General features: G+C 27.9%; 1 protein-coding gene across 1 annotated transcript in view; it reads right to left on the bottom strand.

The window, feature by feature from the left end:
* LOC148235232 (zwei Ig domain protein zig-8-like) overlaps positions 1 to 17,592 on the bottom strand; it is a 198,575-nt gene that overhangs the window by 180,340 nt on the left and 643 nt on the right. The gene's annotated exons all lie outside the window — the stretch shown is intronic.

Below are 17,592 nucleotides of genomic sequence, written 5' to 3'. Positions count from 1 at the left end.
AAAGTTGATAACTAAACTTGATAATTGATGAAAATGTTAAATGTATAAAAATAGTAATCGCTAAACGTTAACTTTAAAACAATATTTAAATTATTTTGTGAGTTATTAATGTATTTTTATCACTGCGGTTAGAAAACTTATCAGACATTAAATTATACAATCTATGTAGTAAACTTACTTTACTTTTTAATAAGCTTAAAATTAAATGACATAAATTTTTAATTTAATGAAATTAATAAAAATAAAAATGTTTTGATTTGTTAATGTTTAAATATTCTAGATTTCTTAGGTTGATACTTTTATATTTTTATACAAGATATTTTACAACGCATGTAAAATGTATATTATAATTATACATTTACGATAACACGATAAAATCCATCAACATTAAATCTTACTCATCTTGAATTTATTAAAACAATTTTTTTTTTCTTTCATTACCGAAAACATGAAAATGTGTGTGTAATATTATACATAATTTTCTGATATTTCGCTCACATCACGTGAAAAAAAGTACTTAAATTACGTTAAAGGTAATATAAGATATTATACTGAAGTGCTGTCTAAAGATTAAGCGGTCTCGTTAGGAAAATTTCTACACACGCGAAAATTTTCGAGTAGCATATTTGTACATATGTACTACCTAACTTTACTTTTTCTATGTGTTACATGTACGTTCGCGTCTTTGTACACAAACATTCCGTGCTTTGTATTTCTTCTGAACTACACCTGAAAGTTTTGAATTCAACTAAATACTTTAGGTACATATGTGTACGAATGTTATTTATTTAAAATTTGTTTTAGTGTTTGTCTTTAAAAAACTTTCCAAATAAGTACAAAAGATTTTCTTGAAGATAAATCCTCTTTAAAAGTATAAGCATCATTAAAAACAAACTTTTAGGAACATAGATATTAACTTAATGAATTCTAATCATTCAATTGTATTTTAATAATATTTTTATTCTATTTTTTTAAATATTATTTCTATTTGTATAATTGAGATTAATTTGTCAAATAAACAATTTTGGATTTATTTTGTCATGGCTCAGTCAATAAAACAACAAATTTCATAAAATAGCAATAAGAAAATTTAGCTATTTTTTTTTATAAAATAATATGAAAACTCTACCCGTTTTTATATGCGCATATCTCATAAACTAATAATGTTTTATATAATAAAAAAAACGTGAAGACTGTGAGCGTGTCTCAAAAACTAACTTGATCAAAATTTTATTGTTATAAAAATGCTCTGGAAATAGACGAATTTTGTAAGAAAAAAATAAAGATAAACTTTTAAATATATACTTAATTTTTAGCATATGTACATAATTAAATTATAAAAATGCTAAAATAACACGTATTTCATATACTTCATTAATAGTCTACATTACCCTACCCTTAAACAAATTATAGGGCCAGATATCAAACAATGGCAAAAGGAATCTTCAATACATTAACTCAATATACTTATTTAGCTTTCGCCGAATAAAAAAGTCGATAGAAGTAAGACAGTAATTTAATTTTGGCGTCTGACTTTTCGATCAGAGCTCACAACCATTGCAAGTGTATTTTACATAGATCGAAAGCTTTTCGTTGAGCTTTCTCGTGTAGTTTTTTCTAATTTAATTAAGATTAAATACTACGTCGAAACGTGGAGCTCTGCGCTAAGGTCAGATAATCCTTTTTTTCGCTGACCAAAAAGAGAGACGCAGCCAAAAAACCTAAAAAAATTGGCTCACCGAATTGTTAAAATAATCAATACGTATGTAAAAGCTACTGCTTATATAAATAAATATTATTTTATTCTTTAGATATGTTAAATAATATATTTAACAAACGATCGAGTCAGATAGGCCGTTTATTATATTTTTTATCTGTATTCTTATTCAAAGAAGTTCGTTCAATTCCCTCAGAATTTGCTCTATTTTGGTGTGTGTGTTCTATGTCTATATACATATATAATAATAATAAATATGGGCATTTTCAATGTGTCTTCTTATATATGATATACAGTTTGCATATTGCTTTGCGGCTTGGCTCATATTGCGAAAGAGCAACCTCGCGGTAAAACAATCCGTTCTCGGTACTGACTTTTCACGCATCATTGAGATAAAAGATATATAAAACTCTTTCTCGATACTATATTTCCCGTCTTGTGATGGGAATTTATTTATTTTTCCACGGAGCAAACAATAAAGAACTGCGGAATTGCACAGGCTCCGGAGGCGGAAGGCGAGTGTAAGCGCCTATGAAATTTATTAGAGGATGAGATGGTCGCAAAGTGGAAAACTAGAATGATATGTGGTCGCTTTTATTAAGATTTTGCCATGCGGCCAACTTACAAGCGACGAGAATTTCTTTATAAAATTCACATACTCGGCCTTCAAACATTTATTAAGATCTTCCAACCATACCATCAATGCACTTACTAATGCAGTGTGCGTCACAGAAATGCAATTTCCTAATCTATGATATTAGTGAATCTAATTCTTAGCACTATTTAAAAAAATGTGCGGAAAATCCTTTCTTTTGTAACGCTTGAATTTTTTTAAATTTTGATTTTTAAAATAAATTCAGTTCAAAATTAATATTATATATAATTGTATGAACGGTGTATAATAACGTAAACAAAAGAAATATATTTAATTATAATAATAAAAATAAAACTTGAATTTGCTCCGATTGATTTTTGTGCCGCCGGTAATGCATTCCGTTGTTTTGACCAATGAAAAATAAGCATTCAAATATAAAACAAGATGGCCGACAGTAACGTGACAACAGTTTTAAATAATTACTATTTATAAATAAAATTTTGCTAAGCGACAATAATTTGTCATGTGCGTTGTTAGACTGAATATAATCAGATTGCAAATTAACTAGGTGTGTTATAACTATGAAAATTAAATATACACGTGTGTCGAGGCTTAGAAGAATACATTGATTAAATTAGAAAAACATCATAAAACAATTTTCGTTACGAAATCTGCAAATTTTGAATTCCCGTCGATGCCGAAAAGTGAGTTTTTCCTTTTATAATAAATAAATATAATCATTGCTTTCGATTTAATGCACATATACGTTAGATTTGACTGAACTAGGTACGTTTTAAACGTGAACATGTACGTATTAAGATTGAGGTTAATGTCGATCAAACTGTATAAATGCTAATAAAACGTATTTTTAATCTATTTTTTGAAAAACACAATGTTGTTATAAGACTTAAATTATGAAATTAATGTTTTTTATATTAAATGTATAAGTAAAATAATATCATAAATGAGGCTGTCTTAAAATATTGCTTTATTATTTTATATATTTTAGATAATTGCAAACCATTATCTTTGTTGCGCATGACAAAAACGTCAATGGAAAAGTCAACACAAAAAATATTATCACTGATAAAGTCAAAATAAAGATCCATAACAATATACGACGGCTCAATTTAGTATTAAAGACGCCTGTAAAATTACATCTTTGGAAAGCTTAAGTGCTAATTTGGACCTGATTTTAATGAAACATGTTAAAAAGTCATCAAAGTAACAAACAGGCGACTCGGGTGGCTTAAAAATCTGACTACGTTTTGAAGTATAAATATACAATATAGATGTATAATATTATAGTTATAAAATCCTATAAGCGACATATTTTAAAGTAGAAAATTATAAAATGCGCTTAAATTCATTGTGTTTACAATTCACACTCACCAAAAAATTACTAAACACTACGTGAAATCTACGTCTACGAATAAATTATCATATTTCTAAAAAAGTAAGAGTATAAGCTTTACTATAACAAACATATAAATCGAACCCAAATATTTTTTTAATTTCTATCGTTTCTTAAAAATCTGATTTGTTTTATATTAATTTTCCCAGCTTTCTTAAACGAATCGCAATTGTGCTCTCTACTTAAAATCTATATGTAGATTATTAGTGTTTTATTATAATATATTATATATGTCTGCATAATTATTTTATTATCCTATAAATATTTAAAAAACATTATTAATGTAAAAGATTAATTTGCTTCTCCCTAAATGTATATAAAACTCAAATTTAGATCTTAGTATCTGTAGATCTAGCAAAAAGTTTTAAATGAGGAAATAAATTATACTTCAATGGTAACTTTTTGCATTAAATCTACCAATGTATTTCGGACAACTTCTGCTACCTCTGTTAGTATTATATATAAAAACATGATTAATCGCAAATATCTTGCTTCCAGGTTCCATTGTAGTATTTGATTATTGTTTACGTAACAACAATTTAACTTTTCAACTCCACAGTTGTCGCTTGCTTTTTTTATTTGTTGTCAACGACAAACGGAAATTTCTGCGAAAGCTATTCGAAGAAATGGACCAAACATGCCAAAACCACATTTACACTCTTCCTTTTGGTGCCATTAGATATCTTGCCAAGTTCGTTTGCTCTAGAGATGAGAGTGAGAATTTGTATTATTTCCGAATCATAAACAAACTTGTTTCGCTGTTTGGGTGATTAATATGTTTTGATCAGGTTATAAAGTTATGCTGTGCCTTTTATTTTTATATTTTAATATACATGCTATCTAAAATGGAACAATATTTTAAACGCTGATATTTTGTAAAAATCTCTTAGCATACTAATTAAAAACAACTTATAATCTTCTCTAGTTGACAATGTTTTAATTTGTTCTACAGCAATAAAGATCTAGAAAATATTAATATTTAATTTTTTTAGGGATCCTAGTACATTAATTATATTTTATAATATAGCAAAGTTACGTTTAATAGTCTGTATTGTATAAGCTGGATGGTATATTATTTTGGTGAATTCATTAGGAGTGCTCTATTCTACTATATTATATTTAACACATGAGCGTGTAATAAGTTAATGTAGTTAAAATAACCACAGATAGAATTAAATTACTTGAGGTGAATTTTAGAAATTCGCTCGATTTTACCACAGTAGCACAATGCTCGAATTCTAAGTGCGGTCGCTAAATCCTCTTATCAGAAAATTAGAACATAGTTTGAGGCCTGTACATAATGCGCAGCTTAATAAATACACAGAAGCTTCTAGTACCTACGAATAAAGCCTTTAATTAACGTTTTCAAAGCAGTGTCAAAGTTCAATTACGAACAATTAAATAACGCTAGATTTTAATTATTTTCTACCGATCGGTATTCTTTCAAGGAAAATGTTGTCACCAAAAGCTATTATCTCAGGCTTTTAACTTGTTATCTTGTCTGGCATACGAAAGCGTGCGCTTTTGGCAAAATTTCAACTTAGCCAACGCACCTTGAAATTTGCCATAAATTTAATTTGCCTGAAAAACATTCGCGGAAACAATCAGAGCGGATCGGCAGCTCTGAATGACTTTATTCATACGAAAGTTATGTTAATTGCTGTGTTAAGCTTATTGCGATATATTTTATATGTATATTAAATCCAATTCGCTGTGTGGTATAATAAAACAATTTATAACGTCAATTACCGTAACGCGCGCGAGCTTAAAACTTTATCGAACCGACTCTAATTTGACAAATGACTACTGTTTAATAAAATAATTATATACTGAGAAATGGTACAGGTTTTCTAAGGAAATGGGACAATTAAGGACCAATCGCATTTACGTATGAACACACACTCTAGTAAAAGCAATATTCAAAGTTTTATGTTAAGCAATCATCGATAGTTATCAAAAGAGTCCGCACAAAAATGATATCTATTTTTTTAAGCAGCAATACTTAAATATTTAAAATAGTTTTTTCAAGTTAAGGTGGCTATTGTGCAATACTGGGTGCTCCGCACGATTTTTAATATGTATTTTTGACTACTATTTTAATATTTATTTTATTGCTTAATGCCAAACCGCTGTCATTTCGTTATTCATAATTTATTGTTAAATCGTAACAGCAACAATACATATAATAACTGTATAAAGCTATGTGAATTTACAGTTAAAGAATTCAAGGAATAAATTAAAAATATAGTATATGCCGAAAAAACAAAATACAATAATAAAAGGTAAGAGTGAACTTGATATTTTTTTAAATATTGAGTGGCTATTGTGCAATATTGTGTGCTCTGCGTGATTTTTTATATTCATTCGTTTATTAATTAGATGGTACACCGAGAATTTAATGAATTATATTCCAACGTTACTAGCAAAAAGGCACTAGGATACAAATACAGATATGACAAGTACTACCTCTTGTAGAGATATCTCAGATATTTTCTTTAAATTCTCTTCAACAACGACTACTCTACTTCACTCAGATTATAGACGGCGTACGAACAAGCGTATCGCAAATAAATAATTTAAGAGACACGCGCTCCGCATAACAAAGCCGAGCATCATCGACTTATCTCAAACTTTAGCGATATTTCTGTGCCTGAAATATTTTGGCCTTAAAAAGCCAGCCATCTTTCAGTAGTTGCATAAGGCTCATTAGCGACTACGATTCTTACCTAGTCGGGCTTGGTTTCAGTATATTGCGCGGATTGAGGTTAGGCCCGACCTCTTACCTAGGCTGTTGCGATTAGCCGCGGTCAATTAAACCGGGCTAACCAAAAACTATTAATGGTAATCAACATTATTAATCAATTTGAGTGAACAGATAATGATGCTGTTTCTAACATAGTTGATTAAAATAAACACTGTTTCAGAACTTTTTAGTCAACTTGTACATCTGCTAGATTGAATGACATGCACATTTCATCTTTAATCGTACTATTTTACTAGGGTTTATTCTCAATCAATTAAATATTTTGCATGTTTTATTTTGTTAAACAAAAAGCACATTTTAATTGATTCTCATCAGTAAATATTGTAATACTATTAATATTTTTATTTAATCACCTCTTGCTATAAGCATCAGGTGAATAAAAATATTAATGAAACGAATTAATGAAAATCCATTTAAATTAAAAATAATATAATTAAATGGACTTAACACTTGAATTGCTGAGAACCACTAAATAAGATAAAGTATTCCATTAAATTATAATTACAAAATACAAAAGCAGAGATTTATGATTGATATTAAAAATGTAGATCTTTGAACATTTCTATAAAAACGTAATCCACTAAGTATTTCGTATTTAATATATTACACTTGCTTTAAATTAATTATACTTAAGGATTATATTGAGAAATATTAAATACGTTCAAACAATATAAATAATTTATTGGATATTACTATAACACTTAGTATTACCAAAATCTAAGAGAATTTATTAGGGATTACAAAAGACAGATTCCCCTAAATATTAATTGTTTTCCCAAAATGTAAAATATAGCATGTACATAATGTTAGCATATCATAAACAAGATATTTAGTATATTGTGTATATTATTAATCACACCAAAACAAGTCAACCGAAACATCATTTTAACAAAATAGTGCTATGTCATAAACATACTTTGTCTTTGTATTTTTATAATTTACAGTAATTGACTTCCCAGAAACACTGGTATTATTTATTATAATGTTTCTCAAACAATGTAAAACGCAGAATACAAGCACAAATTTATAGAATTCCTGACGAAATGTGTCCAAGATAAATGTCCTCGGTTTAAAGAATGCTACTGCTAGTACAGATGACATTTTAATAATGTATTTTCTTACGCCTCAGTTTCTAGAATGATTTGTATCTTAAGTTTATTTAATATATTATTGATATTTTAAAACTACTTTACAGATAGGGTAAAATAATCTCTTGTACTTTTTAAATTCAAAATTTTCATTAGTTCATTAAATTAAAACTTTTTTTCACAGTTATTATTAGTTATTTTGCAGTGACTTTAGCGTTATTATGATAATTTTATATTTAAGACATGTAATTATTATAAAATATGTATCAGAATTAAGTATTTTTTTTTTTTAAATAAAATGATTGATATTATACTTAAGGGTGAATTTTTAGTCAGGTTAACTCATTGTTGTTTTTTTAAGGTTGCTGAACTAGAACGTTTTTATATATAATCAATTTATGTGCTAAAGTAATTAAAATATAAGGTACGCTAATGAAATGGTGTCAATATTTTAAAGCTCAAATTGAACGCGTAATTGAGACGGTGTCAGAGAATCGGTTGAAGTTCAATTTAAGTTAACAAAATAATTTAACCTTTTACTACAATTTAGTGTGTCGTCGCCTGTCACAGTGTAGTACGTAATTTACTTAGTCGTATTTAAGGTATAAATTCAAAGAACAACAAATTTCCAGGAATAGATTTGTTAACTTTTTGATCAAACACCTTCTAGGAAATAGCTTTCGCCACATAGAGCAAATATGTAACGTGTGCTTATTTCTTGGGTATTCATTCTTCATTATGAATACAGGAATAGTACATTTAAATCGGAAACTTGTAAAAGATATGATAATTTAATACAAGCACTACTTAAAAATATATACCTGCCTTAATTTATATGTAAAAATAAAAATATAAACCTTTATATTTTTTTACAGAACTGAAAGATTTTGTTGCACTAAATAATTTACTATCTATACAAAGTAAAATTCAAGCTTAATTTAAGGGTCTTTTCTTTTCATATTATGTACAAATCAAAAAACACTTGCTTGTTCTAATTAATTGATTTTTATCTATTTTTCAACAAGCGCAGAAATAAATGGCTCAGATATTTGGTTACTAGTTTATAAACTTAACTCTATTTATAAAGTTAATCGATTGTTGAAGTCTTTCCCAAAATATTATTTCTTATTTTTTTTAATGAAGCTATCAGTGCAAATGGATGACCTTTTACTTAAAAGCCATTATTTACCATATGCAATATAAATGTTTTATATACGCGTTTAATAAAGTTTAAAGTTCTTCATTTCTAATCCAAAATAAAAGTTTAAGGCAATATATGCTTGGATATAACTAATTTTGAATATAATTTAATCCTAATTCATTTTTGTTAATATTGCGTGTCCATCGTCTTATTACGCCCCAGTGAATTACTGAAATTCCCTAATTTTCTACGCAACATTCCCAAACTCTTATGGAATTTCTCCAGACCGACCTCATTCTAATTTATTTGTTTACGCTTATATGTGTGCCTTCGCCATGCACAAACAACAACAACACAGCTTTCGCCACAACCATTAAGCATCAATCTTTAGCCAGAAAGTTCAAACATCACTTAACACAAACCACCCAGTCATTTGGCGGCAATCGCTCATCAGCACGTCAAATATTAGTCAAAATCTAGTTACGTTTGCCACTCAGACAGTTTGTCTTTAGCACATTTGAATGTTGACTATATAAATTAATGTCACCGTGGTACCATTATCGTTGATGGTTTACATATACCGTGCATAGTAATATTATACTACATTAAATCGATCGTATGTAAGTTGCTTTAATACAATTATTATGGGAATCCGCCAAGAAGTTCAGTCGAAATTGGAAATCGATAACATTTTCCCTTGCAGATGATTTAATTAACGTGGAAACTCAAACGATACATATTATGCATATGAGTCTAAGGCGTGCAATGAAATATTAATTAATTGGGCTAAATGTATGTCATTGAAAGCCTATTTGTATGTATCTACATAAATCATATTAAATAAAATACTAAGGTTATACCGCATATTAACAAGCAGTATTTAATATTGTTTTTTAATATATTTTCTTAGATATACACTTATTTTAACTTTCAATCAACGGGGATATTGATAAAAAATTAATTTGGTATGTATGCCTTTTATGAACTTCTAAACTTCAAAGGTTATGGCTACATTTTTGGTGTGATTAATTTTATTACTTTATGTTTAAAATTTATAGATTTTATACAAAAAAAGTAAATGGCTTAACTGAAAAAACGAGCTTTTAAATACCACATAAAAATATACGTTAAATAAAAAATTATACATATATTATAACATACCTAAATAAAATCTACAGCGATAGTCAGAGGCCGTAAAGAAATGATAAATATTGTAAAAATAGTAATATCGTCTAATAATTACATTAAGATTTAAATATTAACTATGAAATATTATTTTAAGCTGGGAATAAAAAAAATTAGAGACTTTAAATGGATAAAATAAATTAACTGAATTATGTCATTGTGAATTGGCAATAAAAAATAAGTTGTTAAATATTTTTCTATATATTTGTATTTTAAAAATATGCTCGTAGAATATTTATGTACAAATATTAAAAACTATTATTTTATTTCATATTTTCTGAAATCTAATATGTATTGCAACGGTTTAAAATATTGCTGAGGATTTTGCACAATATTTCAATAATAAAAAAATCATGTTCGCATTCCGCTATATTCATTCATATTCATTTTTTTAATATACGAAATTATGAAACATAATCGCTCAGAAAATCTACTACAACAACCATACCGAGGGAACGGCTAAAGCTGACTGCAACGCGGGTTGGTTAGCTTGCTAGCTGTATTGCGCAGTCGATGCGCGTACGCCATAAATTGCTTATAGGGAATTGAATTGGTCGCTCATACGCTCTAGAACTTCAGCTGTTCAATTAAATAGAATTAATTGTATTCAATTGAATGATAACAATTTTTATCTTTAAAAGTCTGATTTAATAGACTTTATTTTTAATTTATAGCTTAAAAAATGTAAATTATTAAAAATATTATTAGAAAGCGAAATTTAAAAATGTCTATTTACGTTATGTTTTAAAATAACATAAATACATTTTTGACAAAAAAAATAATAAGCACAAATGTAATAATGTTATTTTATTTTACATACCTTTTAAAGCGCAAATTAAACGTCGAAAAAATGAAATGGCAGAAACACACACACAAAAATTTGAACTTTGGTTTATTTTTAAAACTCTGTTTCAGCTAATGTCATTTTGGAAATGAGGCTATGTTATGTTACATATAAAATCCTTTGAGCTTATATCCTATACACAACAAACAATACGAGACATGTAAAAATTCGCCCAGCAATGTTGTTTTCAAGGCAAACTGAAATAAAATACTCGTACGCTCATTTACATTTATATAATACGGAAGTATCAACGGAATAATATTATTAATGCAAAACTGAAGAAAAAAGTTTTACTTGGAGATCAAATTGTATAAGGCCAGATTCTTAACCAAATAATATATATAAGGTCAACGTTGGTAATAGAGGGGAAAAAATGTTCAAAATATGAATCCCCTATTTAGAGTCCCTCGCATATTTTTCGTATTATTCACAATAATCAAATAGCCTCGGTCACGTATGCTTTCAACGTATGATACACAAGTATGGCGAAGGTCTGTACGTGTGCACCAGCAGAGCAAAAAATGACAAAAAGAAAGAGAGACAAAAAAAATAGCCTAACTTCACACGTACGCAGAAAGAATTTTCTCGCGGAGACGTGACACACAGACTAAAAAATAAATTTCGGTTAACTTTAAACTTGATTTTAAACGCACTGTTGTCAAAACTCAATGAATGTAGATCACGCGAGGGACCTTTATCATAAAACGATTAACAATAAAACGACGTTTACAGGTGAAAACTATTTAATTTTAGTATATTAGTATATGATATTTTATTGTATACAGAGTGATTCAATGAAATATATTTAACTATTTTTTTTTTATTTTTAAAACAAGATGGAAACCACTAAACTGTAATTCACTCCCAAGTTACAAACGGGGAAACACGTCGCATGCTTAACGATTCTACATCGTACATGATTAATGACCTTACTAAATTGCGGGACCGAACGAATTGTCACACATTCGAAGATCAGAGGTGGAATATTTTAGTATTTAATAACCATTTTCCTGATCTTCTTATAGTATAAAAATGTTCCTAAACCTCAACCACTTTACTGGTTTTAATATAATATTATATTATAACATTTAAATATAAGCACATTGCTGACCTAACCAAAAATATATACTATAAATTAATTGAATGTAAAGTATTTGATGTATTTATATTTTACTTTCTTATTATAAATCTGACTATTGTGACTTAACAAGCTTCCCTGATGCGTTATGATGTCCATAATGTAAGTAATTATTTTAACATAAAATAATTATAAAAAAATAAAACAATTAAAGATAACGCTTAAAATATATGAACAACCCATCATAGCTATCGCCAAAAACATCCTAGACAGTCCTGACCACGAGCAAGAATAAGGGACGCGACCGCGACTCTCTAGGGCAGAGGTTGCCAACCTTTTATACCTCATGTACCACTAAGCTCAAAATGTTGTATCCCGCACCCACTGCCATGTTTTTATATTGTGTCATAGATGTTATTTTTGTTCATAATTTATATTTGTGCAATAATAATAATAATCTTTGGTAATTCTTCTAACGTGCTAGTTTATTATCTAATATATAGTAATAAAGGAAACACATATCAAAAACATTAGTTTTTCAAATTGACGGTCAGATAGATAGATTGAACACAGAATCGTCATAAAACTGTAATGAAATGTCAATTCGATTTTTACGATATTCTTAGATTGGTACATTTTTATAACTTTATTTTTTTATCGAAGACGAAAATAGCCATCGTAACCCTTTATTTGTTTCTTTAGTTAACGATTCTAAAAAAGATATTTTATAGGAGCTACTGACGAAACTTTCTTTAGACGAATTTATTCGAATTTAATATATGTATTTAGGTTCGTATATCATTATGCTTTTTATCACAATACATTATTATTACTAATAATTATATTTTATTATATTATATATATGTTTATCTATATGAGATCTACATATTCAATTACAAATAATTTCAATTTAAAATGTTTTCAAGGCTAACCATAAATATTAAAATTATGATAAATTGCAATTTGGTTTTCAGTCACGATCAAGTCATCTGTCATTGTAATGAATTAATTCTAACGAATTGAACACGAGCCAGTCGTTAATCACGAAGGGGAACTCATCGATAAGCTAAACACGAGTTCGTTTCGATTTTATTAAATGACATGCCAGCTTCGATGACGTCACGCCTATATAATAAATATATAAATAATATTACGTAATATAATATAAAATACATATAAAAACTCTTCCATACCCAGCGTCATTAATCTAACGACGTTCGGTCATATATCCAAAGCTAATCCGCATTTGGACGACAATCGTATAAATTATTACTTAGCTTAGACTGAGCTGAAGATTGTTTTATATAATATGTATAAAAAGTATTATTAAGCGTTTATTGTCGTAAACATATCATCAAGGCCGACCAAGTTAACTGAATATTTATTTTTATTGCTACTTATTCTATATATGCACAAGAGTTATAAGAGCAATCCTGATATCCAATACACAATGGTTTGTATGTTTGTGTAAAAATATAAGAATCACAAGAAACTAGTTTATTTAACTAAGCTAAACATATATTCATAAGATTTACTGTATAGACATATGTATATCATTTACATATATCTCAATAATGACTTTAATTCGACAACAGAAAAAGCTAGTTTATTTTGCGTAAAAATAATGCCATGTAATGTAGCAAAAATATATTATATATATTTTTATTGTAAAGACATATTAAAATATTAATAACTTCTATAATCAATTCGATTGGTATTCGTATTTACATACACTTCATCTATTGTGTGGATGCTGTCACTCTCAAATTCTTTCAATATAGATATCAGCTTTACTCAAAAACACCTGTGCAGCAAAAGTTGATAAAACTGCATACAAAATACAATTTGTTTCTTGTTCCATTGTGCTTTGACTGAGAGACTTCTAAAAAGTCTATACATGTCATGAAAGTATTTTAAAGAGCTGAAAAGCTCGAAATATATATCACTAGATTAAATATAGATGTATAATATTTTTTCACAATAGTAGTTAAAAATAGAAACTGGTTAATTTACTTCTAAAAGAGAGACTTCCATTGTTATATGTATTTAATTCCCTTATATAAAGCCTTGTGAATTTACTATTTTTAGCTAAAATATACTGCGAATTTAATGATGCTTTAGTACAAATAAGTTACTTTATTTTAATTATTCATCGCTGTCTATTCTACAAAATCACCATTGACATTAATTAGTAGAGATGCTTGTTAATCTTGATCAAGAATATACCGACCACGAAACGCGATTTTTTAACTTTAACCTTTTCGCCGCGACGCTTGTTTGGTGCGAGTGTTCTTCTAGTGCGGCTGATATTTTATCGAACTCAATTTTAATAAAATCTTTTGATTGTATTATAAATAAAATAATACGAATAAAAAAAAGTAAAAGCAATAGTGTGAATATATAGATATTTATTTATATTCACACAAGCTATTGAAGCGACTAAGCCACAGTTTGTAAATGCATTAAATACGCAAAGTTAGAGCATACTCAACTTTACAGACACGCTTTGTCTTTTCTATTAAAATACATATATTTCGAACCCAATTAAAGTCAAAAAGTTTACCCATATCAAGACTATATCTGTTAAAAATATTGATATATTAATATTAGCTTACAAAGATTATTTTTTGCCTTAAAAAAAAATCTCTGGATTTATTATATATACCTTTTGATCCAAATTGCACAACTTGAACTCAACATTATGCAAAACGATAAAAAATTGGAAATAAATATAATAAAGATATTTTAATTTCTATTTCTGCAGAAAGTTTTTTATCGCTAAGCATTTGTTCAACATACTAAAAGATGCTGTCGACAACCAAACTATTCTCGAGGAATTGTAGTTTTGGGTTTCGGTACGTCTTTGAGAATCACGATCACTCCCTCTTTTGATGACTCTTAGAGCCAAGATTTTCGCACTAGCCCACTCGCTTATGGCTCTTAATTACGCTGGCATTGAAAATATATATGTTTAATGTCAGTTAGGAGGAGCTGGTCCGGTTCGTACAATTGAATTGTAATAATTTACGATTTTTTTTATTTATCACCTATATTTTTTGTGATTTAAAATATTACTATATAAATAATATGTAAATGTTTTTGACCACCGTGATGCATTAGGTTAATTTGTTAGGTGACGATAGTTTTGATTTAATTTATATGAATAAATAAATATACAAACGAAAAAAATACATATTTTAGAAATTATCAATTTTTCCAATTCAAGAATCTAAATCAAGTTAATGGAGTAATAATTTGCTTATTGCCTCTAATGCAATCAGCTACACAAAGTACTTATCATCCTCACTGGCCAACGTAAATATTAGAAAGTTGATTAGCTCAACAGTAAAAATTAATGCAGACAGACGAGCTAAAGATGAAAAAAAATTTCAGCTTTTATTTTAATTTATAACTTGTCTGCTTTTATGTATCATATTTACTATATGTATGGTTTATTATGTTTTAACAAAATATTATTCACTAAGTCAGTTGTTAAAATTACGTTATAAGTATGACGGTAAATGCCAAAAAATGAGATAAACAGCTAACAAGTGCGCGGTCGGGATCGTCATCAACCATTTCGACCACCTAATAAATACTTAAACGACGCTCTTGATTTTGATTTTGCCCTTAAAAAATCATATGTGGAATACTATAAACATAACGTCATACATCATAATTTTTAAAGTAACAAAATGAAAGAATAAAATTTAAATATTTTGTATTTGTTTTGTATATGAATAAGTTTTTACCGTCTTTTACTTCTCCGAAACTCGTTCTCAATTTTGATTCATACAGCTTTATATGCCCACGTAGCAACACTTTATTTTTTCATCGTCACTGTATCGTCGCTGCGTGCACCCTTAGCTTTAAGCTTGATTGGTCAACTTTGGGTGTAGGCGTATCGCCGAGACAATGTCAAAGTCAATGTGAGCCCCGAGAATCTTTATTAATACCGTTACGAAAATCATTTAGAATTTAATGAGCGTTATTAAGTCATAACGAAAACGTGGCGAGACTATCAAAGCGATAAAATTTTAACGCAACACGTGTATGTATATGTTACAGTATTACACTGCACGCACAGAAGACTCAAATTTATTACAGCATCTTGCCTGATTCGCGCCACTTAATTAGAGCAAACCAACGGTATGTGCTTCACAGAATTGAACACGTTCGCGGAATTGAAAGCTTCAAGATTAAATGGATTCTTTAGGATAAAAATATATATTGAAAAGTAACGTAATATATCGGCAAAACAAGAAGTGAAATCCATATACGGAATGGGGTTTGCTGTGGGTAAGACAAAAGGATAAAAATGAAAACTTTAGTGGAAATGTGGAATGGGGCAATAAAACCGCGTACGCATTGCGGTATTGCAAACGGCGTTATTGGATGGACCTAGAATTTTTTTTATTAAAAATATTTATTTATTCGCATACTGAATAGGAGCTTTAATAACTGCGCCTTTGATTTGAAGCTTCAGTAAAATTGAGATTTTTTTTTTAGTGTAGAAAAATTAAAAATAAATTTCGCATATGTATTATCAAAATATGACATTAAACAATAAAATCAATAAGATCTCCTTGATTTAAATTCACGACTTAATAATCAGTATTCATAGGGCATAATGCACAATAAAACCATTTTTATTTGAAACACGTGAGACCATAAATTAAATACTGCCGAAATTTAAAAATATATAATATGCTAAACAGTTTTTTAATACATTATCTAATGCTATTTTGTAAAAACTGCTTTTAGTTTTTTTTATCTTAGTTTTTTTACTTTATCTATAGCAATATTAAAAGACAATAAAATGTATATTTAACAGAAGGTTTTCTACTTTCACGTTTCGACTTTTTTTTCAATATATAAGTGTAACTAAAGTTACAATTTTTAGTTAAGGTTTTATTTTATTATTTTTAAATTAAAAACTTTTAGATTTAACAATGTTTTACTGTATGAGTCGTTAATTAGATTATAGGATACTAGGCTACAGTTACATTGTAAGCTTACTATGATTTAGATTACAACGTAATGCTCTCTGCGCTAATTATATTGTTATTTATTAATAAACTAGAAACAATTAATAAACATTGGTTAAACGACCTACATTTTATATAAATAAATTATAAATGCCGGTTCAAATGACAGGTTATAATTTAGCCGTCAACGCTATAGTCGTTAACTGATCGAATTTTGACGTGCTACAACGTTCGAACAAAATTCGAACGAAAAATAATTTACAAGTGTGCACTATATATAGTGTATATTTTAATAAAAAAGTATTCATTGTGAATATATTATACATATATTTCATGCGTATAATAAATAAAAGTTGGCACTCATTTACAATTAAAGCAGAATAAACTTTCTGATATAGAATTTTTTTATATACAATTTATTTTAAATTTCACGATAGACAAGTGTTATATTATGTAGATGACTAATACATGAAAGACATAAGTTCGAATCCTATATGAAGTCATGTGTTTTTCAACTTCTGACGTATCTGGGATATTGGAATTGACGATTATTATATAATTATACTTTCGATGGATCATAACAATTTTTCTAATTTTAAGTATTATTGATTAAATTCAAGCTAGCTCGTACATTAATGGTAAAATTACCAAAATTTAACAGTGATTCTCAAACTTTTTTATATTATTAAATTGTAAAAGGCATTTGAAAATGATTACCACTTAATTTTATTATATGACTAAAACTTGTGTATATGCTTATATATTTATTATTTAAAAT

Source organism: Plectrocnemia conspersa, unplaced genomic scaffold, assembly GCF_051122295.1.
Source record: "Plectrocnemia conspersa isolate PC_06_02 unplaced genomic scaffold, ASM5112229v1 ptg000005l, whole genome shotgun sequence".
NCBI classification, from domain to species: Eukaryota; Metazoa; Arthropoda; class Insecta; order Trichoptera; family Polycentropodidae; genus Plectrocnemia; species Plectrocnemia conspersa.
This window is presented reverse-complemented; position numbering and strand designations above follow the sequence as displayed.